We start from the raw sequence: 17,222 nt of genomic DNA, 5'->3' as shown, positions 1-17,222 counted from the left end.
TCTATCAGATGTTGGATTTTGGTTGCCATACCTGACGAATAAATGTCAGTATTTGACGTTAATATGACGTTGGTTTAAGATGTTGACTCAACAATGGATTTTGGCCAGTTTCTAACACAACCTAAAATCGACCAAATACCATCGTCAATTGACGTCATTATTGGTCATCAAAATAATGTCCTTAGACGCTGGCTAGACGTTGAATTTTGGTCACCTGACATCACAACCTAAATCTAACTTAAAATTAACATCTTAGGGCGTTGTATGCCTGCTGGGCAATAACTAAATGCACTACAGAATGTTACGTTTGCACACACATGCACAAACTGCATGTAAACGCATCAGCTTTTAACAGTGTAATAATCACTACTCTTGAGTATTTTTAAAAGGGCTACTTTTTACTCCTACTTTACTCCTACAGATAATTTTACTCTACTTGCACTAGATTTTTAGGCAAGTGATGGTACTTTTACTTTTTCAGTACTCTTTCCACCACTGCATTTCACACACAGATAAAGACACATTAAATACAATACATGATTTATGAACATAGACAAACCAGATGTACACTGTAAAACCGAAAAAAGTGATGGTAACTCAAACCATTTGAGGAAACCGATTGCAACAAGTTAAGTTCAAAAACTAATCCTAATGAGTACTGTGAACTTAATCCATTTGAGTAAACGAAGCAATTTGTGCACAGTTAAACCCAATAAGTTAAGGCAACTCAAACCGTTTGAGGAAACCAGTTGCTACAAACCATTTGAGTTACAAAACACATTTATATGAGTACTGTGAACTTACTCCATTTAAGTAATGAGGTATTTAATTAACTCATTACCTTCAACACTGAGTTCAAAACTTTTCAAATGAGTAGAATTAACTTTCAGTACATTTTGAGTTAACTACACAACTACATTTCATTTGATAAAGTTGATTGTTGGGTTTTACAGAGTATAAACAAAACCCTTTCTCTTAGGACGTTTAGATGAAAAATACATGGCGATCGCATAAAAAAAAACATGACTTTCTGCTCCCAGCATGATTGATTTTTTTCCCCCATCACAGCTCTGTGGAGAATTACCATCATTTACACTCCCTCATGTCATTCTGACACTGTTATTTTCGTTCTTCTTTGAAAATTAGCTTCTCTTTCCCATACAACTACAGCATGGGTTGTTATTTATGCTGTCAAGGTCTAAAAACAACTAAAAAGTACAGCATGTTCCCATATATTGGAATAATATAGTATTTATTGCAAGCTTGTATTACATTTTCAATTCAAGATTATTTGTATGGCGCTTTTTACAATAATTTTAGTTTCAACTGAGGGTGTGCATTATTGCATTACAACCAAATAATATAAGTTATTATATATAAACCTCATTAATCTTAATTTCATAGCATATACAGTACATCCGGAAAGTATTTATTTATAGTGCTTCACTTTTTCCACATTTTTTGTTACAGCCTTATTCCAAAATGGATTGCATTCATTGATTTCCTCAACATTCTACACACAATCCCCCATAATGGCAATGAGAAAAAAGAGTTTTTTAAATTGTTGCAAATTTATTAAAAATAAAAAAGCTGAAAGATCACATGTACATCAGTATTCACAGCCTCTGCTCAATACTTTGTTGATGCACCTTTGGCAGCGATTACAGCCTCAAGACTTTGAATATGATGCCACAAGCTTGGCACACCTGTCTTTGGGAATTTTTGCCCATTACTCTTTAGAGTACCTCTCAAGTTCTATCAGGTTGGATGGGAAGCCACGGTGCACAGCCATTTTCAGATCTCTCCAGAGATGTTCAATAGGATTTAGGTCTGGGCTCTGTCTGGGCCACTCAAGGACATTCCCTGAGTTGTTGTGAAGCCACTCCATTGATATTTTGGCGGTGTGCTTTGAGTCATTGTCCTGCTGGAAGATGAACCGTCGCCCCAGTCTGAGGTCAAGAGCACTCTTAAGCAGGTTTTCATTCAGGATGTCTCTGTACATGCTGCATTCATCTTTCCCTCTATCCTGACAAGTCTTCCGGTTCCTGCTGCTGAAAAATATCCCCATAGCATGATGCTGCCACCACCATGCTTCACTGTATGGATGGTATTAGCTTAGTGATGAACGGTACCTGTTTTTTTTCTAGACAAAATAAAACAAATAAGACTTTTTTTTTTCCAGAAGAAAAAATGTTATAGGAAATACTGTGAAAAATTCCTTGTTCTGTTAAATATAATAAGGAAAATATTTTTAAAAAAGAGAGCAAATAATTTAGACATCAACTGTATATATTTGCATAGATTTGCATGCACAGATTGCATTTGGGTCTATTAGATAACAATACTTACAGGAACCATTTACTTATGAAACACCCTTACGAAGGTTGCTGATAAAGATTACAGCACCTCTTACACCATGTGATTTATTCGAAATCTGTACCGATTATAAACAGTGCTTCATTTCCTCAACCTTTGCTTTTGTTGCATGAATAAAATGAATAACAGCACTCTAAAAAGAGCATTCAAACCAATCTGCTCATCCTTAGAGAGCTTTCTACTTTTAAATGATTTGTTCAAAACGAATGCATTATTTTTTTTGGTCTGGCAGAATGTCAAAGCCTCTCTTTACCACACAGGGAAAGTGCATCATGATTTATAGCAGTGGAAGGACAACAAAACACCATAAAAATATAGTCCATACAGGACAACTTGTGTCCTACATTCTGAGTTCTCGGATAGCTTTGTGTTGGGAGCACAAATCTTTTTTTCAAAATTTGAGTTTCATGATTGAAGATTGGCTTTAAAAGAACAGATTTTAATGTACTTAAAGGACATATGATATACATTGGTAAGTGAAAAGGCTATATTACTCAAAACATTTTGTTTTTTTTTGCTGCTTGCTCAGGAGGTAGGTGTATGTGCGTCAGAGTCAACAATCAAGGAAAGACTACACCAGAGTGAATACAGAGGGTTCACCACAAGATGTAAACCATCGTTGTGCCTTAAAAACAGGAAGGCCAGATTAGAGTTCTAAAAAGCGTTCACAGTGCTGGAACAACATCCTATGAACAGATGTGACCAAGATCAACTTGTGCCAGAGTGATGGGAAGAGAAGAGTATGGAGAAGGAAAGGAACTGCTCATGATCCTAAGCAGTGAAATATGGTGGTTGTAGTGACATGGCGTGGGCATGTATGGCTGTCAGTGGAACTGGTTCTCTTGTATTTATTGATGATGTGACTGCTAACAAAAGCAGCAGGATGAATTCTGCTCATATTCAGCCAAATACTTCAGAACTCATTGGACGGTGCTTCACAGTGCAGATGAAGAATGACCAAAGCATACTGCAGAAGCAACCAAAGAGTTTTTAAGGGAAAGAAGAATGTTATGTAATGGTCAAGTCAATCACCTGAACTGAAACCGATTGAGTGCATGCATTTCATTTGCTGAAGACAAAACTGAACAAGCAGGAACTGAAGACCGTTGCTGTAGAGGTCTGGCAGAGCACCACCAGGAATGAAACTCAGCATCTGGTGATGTCTATACATTCCAGACTTCAGGCTGTAATTGACGGCAAAGGATTTGCTACCAAATATTAAAAAGTGAAAGTTTGATTTACGATTATTATTCTGTCCAATTACTTTTGGACCCTTAACAAGTGGGAGGCACATACGCAAACTGTTGTAATTCCTACACCATTGACCTGATTTAGACGTAAAGTAAATACCCTCAAATTAAAGCATCTTGTTCGTTTCATTTCAAATCTATTGTGTTGGTCTATAGAGCCAAAAAATGTTAGAATCATGTCGATGTCCAAATATTTAAGGACCAAATGGATGTTTTAAAATGGCAGTAGCGAACCCGATACCTTTGAAAACACTTCCTGAAAGCTTTAATTATAACCAGTAAGACCTTAACTAGATGCTCCAGGTGTGTTAATTGAAGTTGGAGCTACAATCTCCTGGAAAGTGGCCCTTCAGTAACGAGTTTGTACATTCCTGCACTCAAGGGAAGAAGATGACAGGAACTGTCAAACGCTGCACATGCTCATCCTTCACTGTCATCACTTGTCCTTTTATCCTACATGGAACGCCTTAGGGCCTGTTTACACCTGGTCACTCTGTTTTGTTTTCTTATTGGATATTGATTTCTGAAGACGGTTCCATTTACATTTGACCACATGAATGCATCTCTGCTAAACGGATATGATTCTGATCTTAAATCCCACGCTATATGCAAATATAATGTATGCAATATACACTCACCGGCCACTTTATTAGGTACACCTGTCTAAGTGCTCAGTAGGGCAAATTTCTAATCAGCCAATCACATGGCAGCCATAAAGCACTTCATAATCATGAGGGGGGTCTCTCCACACCACCACCCATGTGCACCATTCACTTGGATGATGTGACGGCAGCTACAGGAAAACGGCTCCAACAACTATTGGTGGAGTGGAGAGACGGTGATAGAGCCAATTCGGTGGATAAGGATGATGTGGAGGCCATAAATGCTGATGAAGGGAATTTGGCTAGGACACCAGGGTTACACCCCTGCTCTTTACGATATTGCCGTGGGATTTTTAAAGACCACAGAGAGTCAGAGAGTTTAACGTCTCATCTGAAAGACAGCACCCACTGTCATTATAGTGTCCACTTCACTATACTGGGGCATTAGGACTCATACAGAGGCTGCTGGCCTCTCTAACACCACTTTCAACAGCAACCTAGTTTTCGCATGTGGTCTCAGCCCTGCTTCGCTTCAGTGAGCAACCGGTCTTGGGCTGCAGGGTGATATGGCTGTAGCTTTTTGCAAGTGAAATGAAATCATTTCTGTTTTTAAATCACTGTTATGGTGTAAACATTAGTCGTGGAAATAATGGCAGGACTATACATAAGAGAATGTGTGCTTTGTACATTTGTAAATCATTTACATGCACCGACAGCTATATTACACACTACAGAAAAGCGAAAAAACAACAGCTGCACTTTATTTAAATTTATTTAATTGTTCTGTAGATTTGTGACTGAGCATGATTTAAATATATAATTACCATTTGAGAGTTTCCTCGGCTGTGTTTTGGATCATTGTCTTGCTTAAATGTCCACCCTGGTTTCATCTTCATCCTCCTGCTAATGTAGATGTTGGACTGAAGCAGCTGATATTCATTTACAATGAGGAAGAGCAGAGGCTTGCTGAATAATTATTGAGAGATTTCAGCTGCTGTCTGGGCGTTCCCTGCCTTTCTACAGCCCCCTTTCTTCATGTGTTCAATGCTTTTTTCCCTGTTTCTTTTTATTTTATTACACAGAACTTCATTTGTAAACTCATTAGATTCGTTTTCTTTGCATATATGGATTTCTTTGGTTGTTACCAACATCTGGAGAAAATTTCAAGTGAACAGCAACTTTAGATATTTTCTATATATAATATGTTTTCTGAGAAAAATAGTGGTGTTGAATACTTATACCCCCCCCCCCCCCCATATATATATATATATATATATATATATATATATATATATATATATATATATATATATATATATATATATATATATATATATATAAATAATATTATAAATATAACTATTTTTCTGAATGATGTTTAAAAGAGCGAAAATAATTTATATATTATATATTAAATAATATTTTATATATAACATTTCAGGTTATATTTTATTTTGGCTAGAACAAAAGCAGGTTAAAATAACAAATAACAACAAAAAAAACATTTAAAGTTAATTTTAATTTAATATTTTTAGCAATATTTATATTCGATTGTCTACAGAACAAACTATTGTTATACAATAATTTGCCTAATTACTCTAGCTTGCCTAATTAACCTAGTTAAGCCTTTAAATGTCACTTTAAGCTGCATACTAGTATCTTGAAAAATATCTAGCCAAATATTATTTACTGTCATCATGGCAAAGATAAAATAAATCAGTTATTAGAGATGAAAATGTCCTTCTCTTATGCCCAGGTTACACAAAATGTCCAGTGCGGCCACTGATTCAGCAACTAATGCATTAAAACACCAGAGGAACTGTAATGTACTTTGTACAGACAGACAAAGGTTTGCTGTTTAGAAAGCACTGCATACTTGCAATGTGAAGTTGTAACAGTTAGGTCTCTGGAGGCCATGAGCTGCTGATGGGTGAGAGATTAAATGCTCCCTGAACGGCCCTTGTGTAAACCTGTCTGTTGTAACCATGAACCTTACACCCCAAGCAATGTCTAAAACAGAAGCCAGCCATATAAATCCAGAAAATGGCTTATTTTTCAACTAGAGGTTGAATGTGTAGCGAGTGAGTTTAAAGGTGTCGCTTTAAGAGCTGTTCCCAGTTCACACGTCACCGGAGCAACGTGCCTGCGATCAGGTATTCTGCTGTGGAAACTGCCCTCGCAGGGATCCAATGTACGTCATCCAGTCACCTGCTCCGCAAACCACTGCTAGTGTGTGTGTGTGTGTGAGAGGGAAAGAGAAACTGTTCTCTCATGCTGAGCAGGACCGACCTATATTTAGCCAAGGAAATATAACAAGTCATCTGACATCTAGATCTGGAGCAGAACACAGACGGGGGAGGAGTGCTTTTCCTTTAGTGTTTTTCGATCTTGGATAATAAATGCACTTAAATACATTTCATACATTAAAATATTACAGTTAACTTGTGTAGAATTCAGACTACTTTCCCAGTACTGGGAAGAACATCCGCTGTGTAAAACATATGTCGGAATAGTTGGCGGTTCATTCCGCTGTGGCGACCTCTGATATATAAAAGAATAAGCCAAAAGAAAATGAATGAATGAATTAAGACAGTGTTCTTATAGTGACACCGGTGGCTGATCAGTGAACTGCAGCAAAGACTATATTATTAACAAAACATGTCACTCATAGGCTGTTTCTCAATATGCGTTCTTCAGCAGTCTTGTGTCCTCCTGTTCTCGTGTAACGTCATGATCAACTGCCAAAGTTCAGTTCCAATACTAAAGACCGCAAGAACGGAGGACGCGTGAAACTTCCCGGATGTGTTCCTGATACCGAGGATGCACCGATGCAGACTTGAGCAGCGAACTCACTCGAGAAGTCCCAGAAGTCATTATGAATGGAGGTGGGAAGCGCGGCATTTAATATAGATTTATTATTGAAGTTTAGAGAGATAACTTATTTATCTCAGGAGTTTCCCTAAATGAAACAGTGTAAGTAAACATTACAAGGAAAATCTTAATAAAGGAATAAACACATCAAAATTTGTATTAAAATCTGTTTTGTTTATATTGTGCAACGTATATTTATGTTTGTATGCGTAGTATATATTTTGAAAAGGGGAAAAGCAATATATTGTTGTATGAATGCTGTAATGTTGAAATAATTTGCCATTAAATGCATGAAGGTCATGTGACCATCAGGAAGAATGCAGCATCTCATTTTTCACAGGACGTCTTCTCTGTTCTCGTGGTCTTCTGAGTTCGTTCTTCCGAGGACGCCTGGCAAGACGCAATAAACGCAAGTCCGTTCTTGGAATTGAGAAACAGCCATAGAGTTTTAAATGGGGAAAGGTGGCGACTGAAGCACCGCCTATTACAACAGGAGCCAATCATCGATCGCTATAGACTCATGATTCTCCGAAAGAGTAGCTCGGACCAAATGTGTTTTCATGCCAGTTTGTGTTTAACAAACACACTGGAATCTCAGAGAATACTTGCTTCACAGACATAAGAAATATATCCTAAAGCTTGAAATCTGTGCTCTCTTTTCCTCCACAGACTGCAAGGTTCCTGAGTCTTTCAAAGTCCTGAAAAATATCCACAAAGCAGTCCAAGTTTCCTCAGTGGTTTAATCAGCATATAATCAAGCGAACAGAATACTTTTGTGCACACTAAAATATTGACGTCATTCAACAGTTTCTCCTCAGTGTCAGTATAGGGTGCATGTTCACATACACTGAAAAAAAAATTCTGTTTAAAATTCTTATTTAAAATGAGTTGAAACAACACAGTTCTTGGTAAGACTTTATTTTGATGGTCCCTATTGCCCATTTTGTTGACTAAAAGTCGCATTGCAACTACATGCCAATTACTTCTCATTTGTGTACTAGTAGTAGACTGTCTGCTTAATATCTGCTGATACTGCTCCTTCAACACACATTTAACTGACTATAAGAAACTGCAAGTACATGTCAACTTACTCTAACCCTAACCCCAACCTAACAGTCATTTCCTTTACAGTGTACCACACTCAATCGCATCTCTGATAGAAGAAGTAGTTCAAATAGAAGTTGAACTACTCCACACATCCATTACTGGCAGCTAGCTCTCAGCAACTCTCACAGAGTTGCCCACTGAAGCCAAGCAGGGCTGCACACGGTCAGTACCTGGATGGGAGACCACATGGGAAAGCTAGGTTGCCGCTGGAAGTGGTGTTAGGTAGACCAGCAGGGGATGCTTACCTATGGTCTGTGTGGGTCCTAACACCCCAGTATATTGATGGGGACATCAATACGTCTTTTGGATGAGACGTTAAACCGAGGTCCTAACTCTCTGTGGTCGTTAAAAATCCCAGGATGTCCTTCGAAAAAGAGTAGGGGCCTGGCATCCTGGCCAATTTTGCCCACTAGCTTCTCTCCATCATGGCTTCCTAACCATCCCCATATCATAATTGGCTTCATCACTCTGTCTCCTCTCCACCAATCGGCTGGTGTGCGGTCTGGCGCAATATGGTTGCCATCGTGTCATCCAGGTGGATGCTGCACACTAGATGAGGAGATCCCCCACCTCAGGTTGGAAAGTCCTTACTCCAGGTGGAGGAGTTAATGAATCTTGGGGTTTTGTTCGCAAGTGAGGGAAGGATAAAATGTGAGATTGACTGGCGAATCGGTGCAGCACCAGCAGTACTGCAGTTGATGTATCGGTCCACTGTGGTAAAAAAGTAGCGGAACCGAAAGGCAAAGCTCTCAATTTACTGTTCAACCTACTTTCCTACTGTCACCAATGGTCATAAGATTTGCGTCATGACCGAAAAGACAAGTGGCCGAAATGACCCACCTCAGGTTGGAAAGTCCTTACTCCAGGTGGAGTTAAAGAATCTTGGGGTTTTGTTCATGAGTGAGGGAAGGATGGAACGTCAGATTGACAGGCAGATCGGTGCAGCAGCAGCAGTAATGCAGTACTGGTTCATTGTGGTAAAGAAGGAGCTGAGGCGAAAGGCAAAGCTCTCGATTTACCGGTCAATCTACGCTCCTACTCTCACCTATGGTCATAAGCTTTGGGTCATGACAAAAGGGCAAGATCTCGAATACAAGCAGCCGAAATGAGTTTCCTTCACAAGGTGGCACCCTTATTGATAGGGTGTGGAGCTCTGTCACCCGGGTGGAGCTCGGAGTAGAGCCGCTGCTCCTCCACATCGAGAGAAGTCAGCTGAGGTGGCTTGGGCATCTGTTACGGGTGCCTCCTGGACACCTACCTAGGGAGGTGTTTCAGGCATGTCCCACCGGGAGGAGGCCTAAGGGAAGAACCAGGACAAGCTAGAGGGACTATGTCTCTCAGCTGGCCTGGGAATGCCTCGAGATCCCCCCCTGAGGAGCTGGAGGAAGTGTCTGGGGAGAGGAAAGTCTGGGGTTATTTCCTAAGACTGCTGCCGCCGTGACCCGGCCCCGGAAAAGTGGACGAAAAATGAGACGAGAGATTATTATTATTAATACCAATTAAATGGTATAAAACATCAATGTTAATCTAGCAAAAAACAATACAAAGGTTGTGGGTTTGATTCCCATAGAAAGCAAGCACTAATACAACATATGTGCCTGGGTTTTGAATGATTCATTCATTTTGAACAAATCTTTTATGTGACTCGAGACCAATGAGTCCTCTCAGGGAGTGATTCGTATGATTCGCATGGGCACATTTGAGCAGTTGGAGGAGATATTAGTTCCTGTTTTGTGTCTTCTTTAGGGTTTGAGTCTTTCGTTCTTCACGTGAAAGACAGAAGACAATCATATGCAGTTAGAGCAGATAAAAGATTTGATCCGTTCATCTCTCGAGTCCTCGGTTTTAAGTCATCTCTTTACATGCTGTAACTTGACGAACGAACGAACGACTCAAAAATCAAAAGCTGAACTAATCATGGGCTCTTTCAGCTCAGTCTGTGTGCATTGGCTAATCTTACATGGGACTATCTGTATGACATGAACGAACGACTCTAATTTGAGGACGTCAGAAGAACAGCAGGTAAGCAATGAGCGATTATTTTCTCTCTCTTATTGCATTCTAGTTATGACTTGTTTGTAGATTGATCAACGTTTGGGCTAGTTGTCTTTTAATTAATATTATAATGTTTTAATGTCGGGGCGACGCGGTGGCACAGTAGGTGGTGCTGTCGCCTCACAGTTCGAGCCTCGGATTTCTGTGTGGAGTTTGGATGTTCTCCCCGTGTTCGCATGGGTTTCCTCTGGGTGCTTCGGTTTCCCCCACAAGTCCAAACACATGCGCTACAGGTGAATTGGGTAAACTAAAATTGTCCGTAGTGTATATTTGTGAATGAGAGTTTATGGGAGTTTCCCAGTGATGGGTTGCAGCTGGAAGGGCATCCGCTGCATAAAACATGTGCTGGATAAGTTGGTGGTTCATTCTGCTGTGGCGACCCCAGATTAATAAAGGGACTAAGCTGAAAAGAAAATGAATGAATGAATGTTTTAACGTTGGCAAGTCCGAGTGAGTAAAATGATCCGAATTTGCCATCACTACAAAATATAAGATACTTTGGATGAAAGCATTTGCTCAATTGTAAAACGTTCACATGCTCAAGCTACAATAACCACAAGTATTCTAAGAAAAAAAACCTAGGAGTGGAAGAATAATACAGTAAAAGAAAAATTTCCCCCTTCACCTTTTATCATACTTTGAAGTGGGTTGAGTAACCGTAGCTCGTGATACTGTAAATGCTTGAGTAATTATTGGAGTGTTAAGCAAACAATGCTGGTGTCACATTTTCCTGTCTGGAGGGCAGTTCAGACCAGCGCTGACTGGAGACGATGGACTCGATCCAGATCACATATCAGTAGCAGACAATGAAGGTTAACAGTGATTTCACGCCTCCTTCTTCGTGTCTGACAAGTCTACGAATGTGTCTAGGATCTCCGGATCTGTTTGCAAGTTGTATTTTGATTCAGAATCTGCTAATATTTGCAGCCAGACAGTTTTTAAACAACTTCTAAACAGACAAATAACTTCCATTATTTTATTATCATTAATAATCAATCATAATAATATATAAATATTGCATTTTAAATACAAATACGATACTCTATATGTTTCATTTTTTGGACTGGTGGAGCAGCACGTGAGAGGAATCACACTGATTGATCTTCTGCCTGGAATATACACACACATACACAAGTAATTTACATTTTGTGTGGATAAGGAACACACATGAATAATGTGGGGGTTGAGTGGCGGCTAATGGGATACTGATGTAAACCTGTCTGTTTCTCTGCAGATAAGACAGATATATGGAACACCCCCCTCTGTTTTTCAAACTGTCAGTCAAATGGGATGGGATTGGGCAAATCATCAAATGTGAAATTTTTAGTACATTATATATATATATATATATATATATATATATATATATATATATATATATATATATATATATATATATATATATAAATACATGTATGTATGTATATAAAAATACATATACACATGCATACCAGCCACTTTATTAGGTACACCTGTCCAACTGCTCATTAACGCAAATGTCTGATCACATGGCAGCAACTCAGTACATTTAGACATATAGACATGGTCATGGCTACAATTCACACAGGCTCACCAAAATTGGACAATAGAAGGTAACAAAAATGTTGCCTGGTCTCATGAGTCTCGAGTTTTGCTGCAAGTTTCGAATGGTAGGTTCAGAATTTGGCGTCAACAACATGAAAGCATAGATCCATCCTGTCTTGTATCAATGGTTCAGACTGGTGGTGGTGAAATGGTGTGGGAGATATTTTCTTGGCACACTTTGGGCCCATTAGTACCAATTGAGCATCGTGTCAACGCCACAGCCTACCTGAGTATTGTTGCTAACCATGTCCATCCCTTTATGAAGTGTACCATCTTCTGATGGCTACTTCCAGCAGGATAATGCACCATGCCATAATGCGTGAATTATCCACTGTACTCAAATGGCCTCCACAGTCACCAGAGCTCAATCCAATAGAGTACCTTTAGGATGTGGTGGGACGGGAGATTCGCATCATGGATGTGCAGCCGACAAATCTGCAGCAACTGCGTGATGCTATCATGTCAATATGGACCTAAAAACTCTGAGGAATATATCCAGTGCCTTGTTGAATCTATGCCACAAAGGATTAAGGCAATTCTCAAGGCAGAAGGGGGTCCAACCCGGAACTTGTGAGGTGTACCTATTAAAGTGGCCAGTGGGTATATATATATATATATATATATATATATATATATATATATATATATATATATATATAAATACCTGAGTTGCGGCTAGAAGGGCATCTGCTGTGTAAAACATATGCAGGAATGCATATGTTAGGGATTAAGCCAAAGGAAAATGAATGAATGACTGATTTTCCATATTTTCCACATTTTCAGTTCTATAAATGGAGCCATATCATATTTTTACATAAGAAATGTCTTGGCATTTAAAAAAAAAAAACGATTAATTAATCACTGAAGGAGATAAACAAATAAAACAAAATAAGATAGACGTATGCCATTTATAACGTTCGCCACAGAACCTTCTTCCTTTCTAAAAAGCTGAAAGTGGTTTCCATGCTGAGTTGGACATTATATATTTTATACAGCCATTGGTTGGACACCTAGGAGTTATAAAGCTCTCTACCACTTTATCACTTACCCAGCATGCCCCTGAGAGTCTTAGAAAAAAAGTTTAGTAGCACATGTAATAAAAGTGCGGAGGGACTTCGTCTCGCAGTGATATATGAACCAGAGGGTGAGAAGGAGATCCCAGCATGAGCCTCTGTAATTCAGCAGAGAGCAGCTGTTACTCTGGACAGAATCTCTGTGTAAACCTCGGCACTGTTTAGCCCCATAAATTTGCTGATAATCCACTGGGATCCCAATTTTACTACGGGAAGGTATGTTTTAGTGCTCTTCACATGAGAGCTCTACACTCGTCCAGCTCTCGACATGACTGACCTTTACTACAGGTTAGGATCACATTCCCATGCTCAGATGTCAAGGGTGTGAATTCTTCATTAAGATAAGTCAAGTGCCCACATAACGCTCGCGTGCCAGGTACAGTGTTCATAGCTTATGAGAGGTTTTATAGATGATATAATTTGGATTAGTCAATTGACTTAAGTTGTGTGTTTTTGGATGGTGGGAGGAAACCAGGGGGCCCGGTGGAAACCCACATGAGCATTTCAAGAGTTCACACTTAGCTGATGTTTAATTATAAGCTTGTTTGGCATGCTGTCCCGGGAGAGAGCCCTGAGCTCATAAGATCCTCGAGCCCGGGGCTCCCTCCCGTTGCAAGGTGAGAAGGGAATTTGAGCTCAGGTAGATCTCGAGAACTCCCCCGCTGTAATAACCAATGAACAGCCAGTGATTGCTCTTGAGAGATAACCATTTACTAGGAGCATGTCTATAGTGCCGGTTTGGATTAGTCAATTAACTTATGTTGCATGTTTTTTGGACGGTGGGAGGAAACCGGGAAACCCGGGGGAAACCCACGTGAGCACGGGGAGAAAATGCAAACTCTGCACAGAAATGTCTGCTGGTTTGGTAAAGCCTAGAACCAGAGACATTCTTGCTGTGAGGCAACAGTGCTAAGCACTGGGCCACCGTGTCACCCATCTAGGAAGAAGGAGGAGTAGGGGTGGATGGGGGGATTCCTCAAAACGAAGATAGCGGTGGTACGTAACCCAGGGTATTTGTAGTAGCTTAGGAGTCGTCTGATTGGTGCATTGAGAATTGGATAATGCGGATCCAGCCGCTAGCAATCATAAGCATGTGATCCTCTCGAAATTTGTTTATAACTAAACTTCACTTAGAGAACGTGTAAACTCCACACAGAAACATCAGCTGGCTTAGTAAGGACTAGTACCAGTGACGTTCTTACTGTGAGGGGACAGTGCTAGCCACTGGGCCACCCATCTAGGAAAGAAGGAGGAGTAGTGGTGGAACGGGGGGATTCTTCAAATTGAAGATGTCTGTTATATGGAACTTAGGGTGTTTATAGTGGCTTAGGAATCGTCTGATTGGTGATTCATGAATTGGCTAATGCATGACCAGCAGAGTTCAATCATAAGCACATGATTCTCTAGAAATTAGTTTATAAATAAACTCCACGTAGGGTCTTCAGAGGAGTGCGTACAACATCATTTCCTTATCCACAAAAGTAAAGGAGTAAAGAGTAAAAGTAAAGTAAAGAGGCCGAATGGAGGAGGCTCGTTCTTTATCCTCGCGCTGCAGTTGCTCTGTTTAACTGTTTTCTCACTAGTGAAGCGTTCAGTTTTCCACTTACAAAGTCCGCCATGTAAATAGCAAATGCGCCATGGTGTGACGCAACTGATTCTTAAAGGGAATCAGAGATGAGACTCTGATTGGTTTAATGCACGTTATGCTCAAAACACTCCCAGAACTCTTTAAGAGAATGAAGCTGCGGTCACACTGGGCTTTTCCTCCCATAGACTTCCATTCATACGCACGCGAATGCGTCAGACCGGAAACGCAGGGTCATGCGTTACGTTTCGCAGTTCGCTGCGGTGCAAAGTTCAAGCTTGGTGAACTCTGACCTGCGAAATCGCATCACTTGATTGCGTGAGACCAATTGAGGTTTAAAACACGACCTCTCTGGACAGAAACTTAAAATATTGAGCAATCGTTGGCTTTTTTAAATGTCTAATTATCTTGTTTAATCCCGCCCCTTTTCGCAGCGCCATACGACAGAATTTCGCACACACAAAGCCCGGTGTGACCATAGCTTAAACATAACACTGTTAGATCATGCGCCAGGGTGCAGAGCGTATTTTTCCGTCCTTAAAATAACAAAAGTGGATTCGGACACGCCCTAAATGTTTTTGCGCCATTCGCTTTAGACTTTGCGCCTAGATCGTTAAAATAGAGCCCTTAGTGTTTCTACTGCAAGATTACAGGTTTAATTGAGTGTATGACCGTTTCTCATAATTATTTTTGAATTTGTAAGTCTTGCACCAGAGTCACATCACACTGAATATCAAACTGCAGATTTTCCACAAATAAAACAAATATTTTAATAAATGCTGCAGGAGAAAAAATAAAATAATGAACCAAAAGAATCCCAAAAATCTGGTCATTGCATGACTGAGGCATATTATGCTGGTTTCGGTATGCTAATAATTTTCAAGAATGTGAGTTTTGTGTAAGCATGTGCTTGTGTGTGTGTTTTGCTGTGGACAGACCTATTGCCAGAAATACTGCAAAAAAAAAGTTGACAACTGGGCAAGTCCAGACCTGCTGAAACATTCCAAAGCAAAGCATCAGGAAACAACATCTCAAGAAACACAGGGGGATTTCCAACGCAACAGACCAGTTGCTTGGAAATAACGCAAATGAACTCTGGCGAACGTATCAAAGGTGAACGCGTCAATCAAACCATTAACCTGACCTCTCGTTATGTTAAGATTAAAGTCCGCTTTTTATTGTGTCGCATTGAGGCTACCTGAAGAAAGAGACACTGAGCTCTCCACCTTTCCTTCAACACACATTCCAAATGCCATTCATGCATTGAAACAGAGCCAGCGATAACACCTACACACCACACCACTCACTTTCCCAACACAGCGCTCATCACGCCGGCTATGTAAGCAATGCTGGAGGCCGGCAATGGGCCTGTCCCAACACACCTCTCCTACACTTACGCTGAGAGAATGTAAACAAAACATTGGCCACCTTTTTGTGGAGCCACACCCCCTTCCTGCTCAGGTGATGCCTGACTTCCTGCTGGTTCTGGTACGAGCCACATGGCTGGGAGGGAGTTACACCCTTTACAAACATTTAATGGAGTCAATGACCTGACAGTCACTACATACCAAAGCGCTGTCACTTCAGGCTCCATGTCATGCGGAAGTACAGCGGTTCAACACCATCGCCATATAGGCCAAATAACTGATTCTTTTATGGTTATGACATCAACACAGTTTATAGCAGTATGATTATATCCTGCCTCTATATATGCTAATATAAACATATAATAGTGCTGAGACTATTTCACGTGTACATAGTTAAAGTTCTTTCTCTTCTGCAAATGATGTGCTGATGGTTGTGTGTGTGCGTGTCTAGTTTTCATCACACTATGGGGACCAAATGTCAAAAGTATGGAGCTTCCAGTAAATTTTAACATTGTACGAATGTTTTTATTTGGTTTTCTTGGTGCCCATGAGGAAAACAGTTCATAAAATGAAACAGAATGACTTACTTTGGAAATGTAAAAATGCAGAGTGGTTTCTGTGAAGGTTGAGAGGACAGAATAAACACTCCCCTACTGAAAAAAAACAGCTTAAACCAGCCTAGGCTGGTTGGCTGGTTTTAGCTGGTTGACCAGCCTGGTTTTAGAGGGGTTTTGGCCACTTCCAGGCTGGTTTCCAGCCATTTTCAGCCTGGTCTTAGCTGGTCAGGCTGGAAAATGACCAGCTAAATCCAGCTTGATCACCTAGCCAGGCTGGGAGCCCAGCCATAACCAGCTATGTCCAGCTTAAACCAGGCTGGTCAAGCTGGTTTTAGCTGGATTTAGCTGGTCATTTTCCAGCCTGACCAGCTAGGACCAGGCTGGAAATGGCTGGAAACCAGCCTGGAAATGGCCAAAACCCTTCTAAAACCAGGCTGGTCAACAGGCAAAAACCAGCCAACAAGCCTAGGCTGGTTTAAGCTGGATTTTTCAACAGGGTCTACAGTAGAAACATCAGTATATCTATTGGAAGTCCCCATAAAGTACAAGCACATGTGCGTGTGTGTTCGAGAATAATTTTTACAGCAGAGGAACAGAAAAAAAACGATAAAGTAAATGATAATAATATTGAACTCTGGGCATCACTGTGGCATAGTGGGTTGTATGATCGGCTTACAGCAAGAAGGTCACTGGTTCGAGTCCCGACTGGGCAATTGGCATTTCTGCAGGGGCATAGCGGACATTTTAAAAGTGGGGGGGGGGGTGGCTGTATGAGATCATATGTTCATATAATTA

Source organism: Danio aesculapii, chromosome 16 (genome assembly GCF_903798145.1).
Source record: "Danio aesculapii chromosome 16, fDanAes4.1, whole genome shotgun sequence".
Lineage (NCBI taxonomy): Eukaryota > Metazoa > Chordata > Actinopteri > Cypriniformes > Danionidae > Danio > Danio aesculapii.
The sequence above is the reverse complement of the archived record's forward strand: the minus strand, read 5'-3'. Positions refer to the sequence as shown.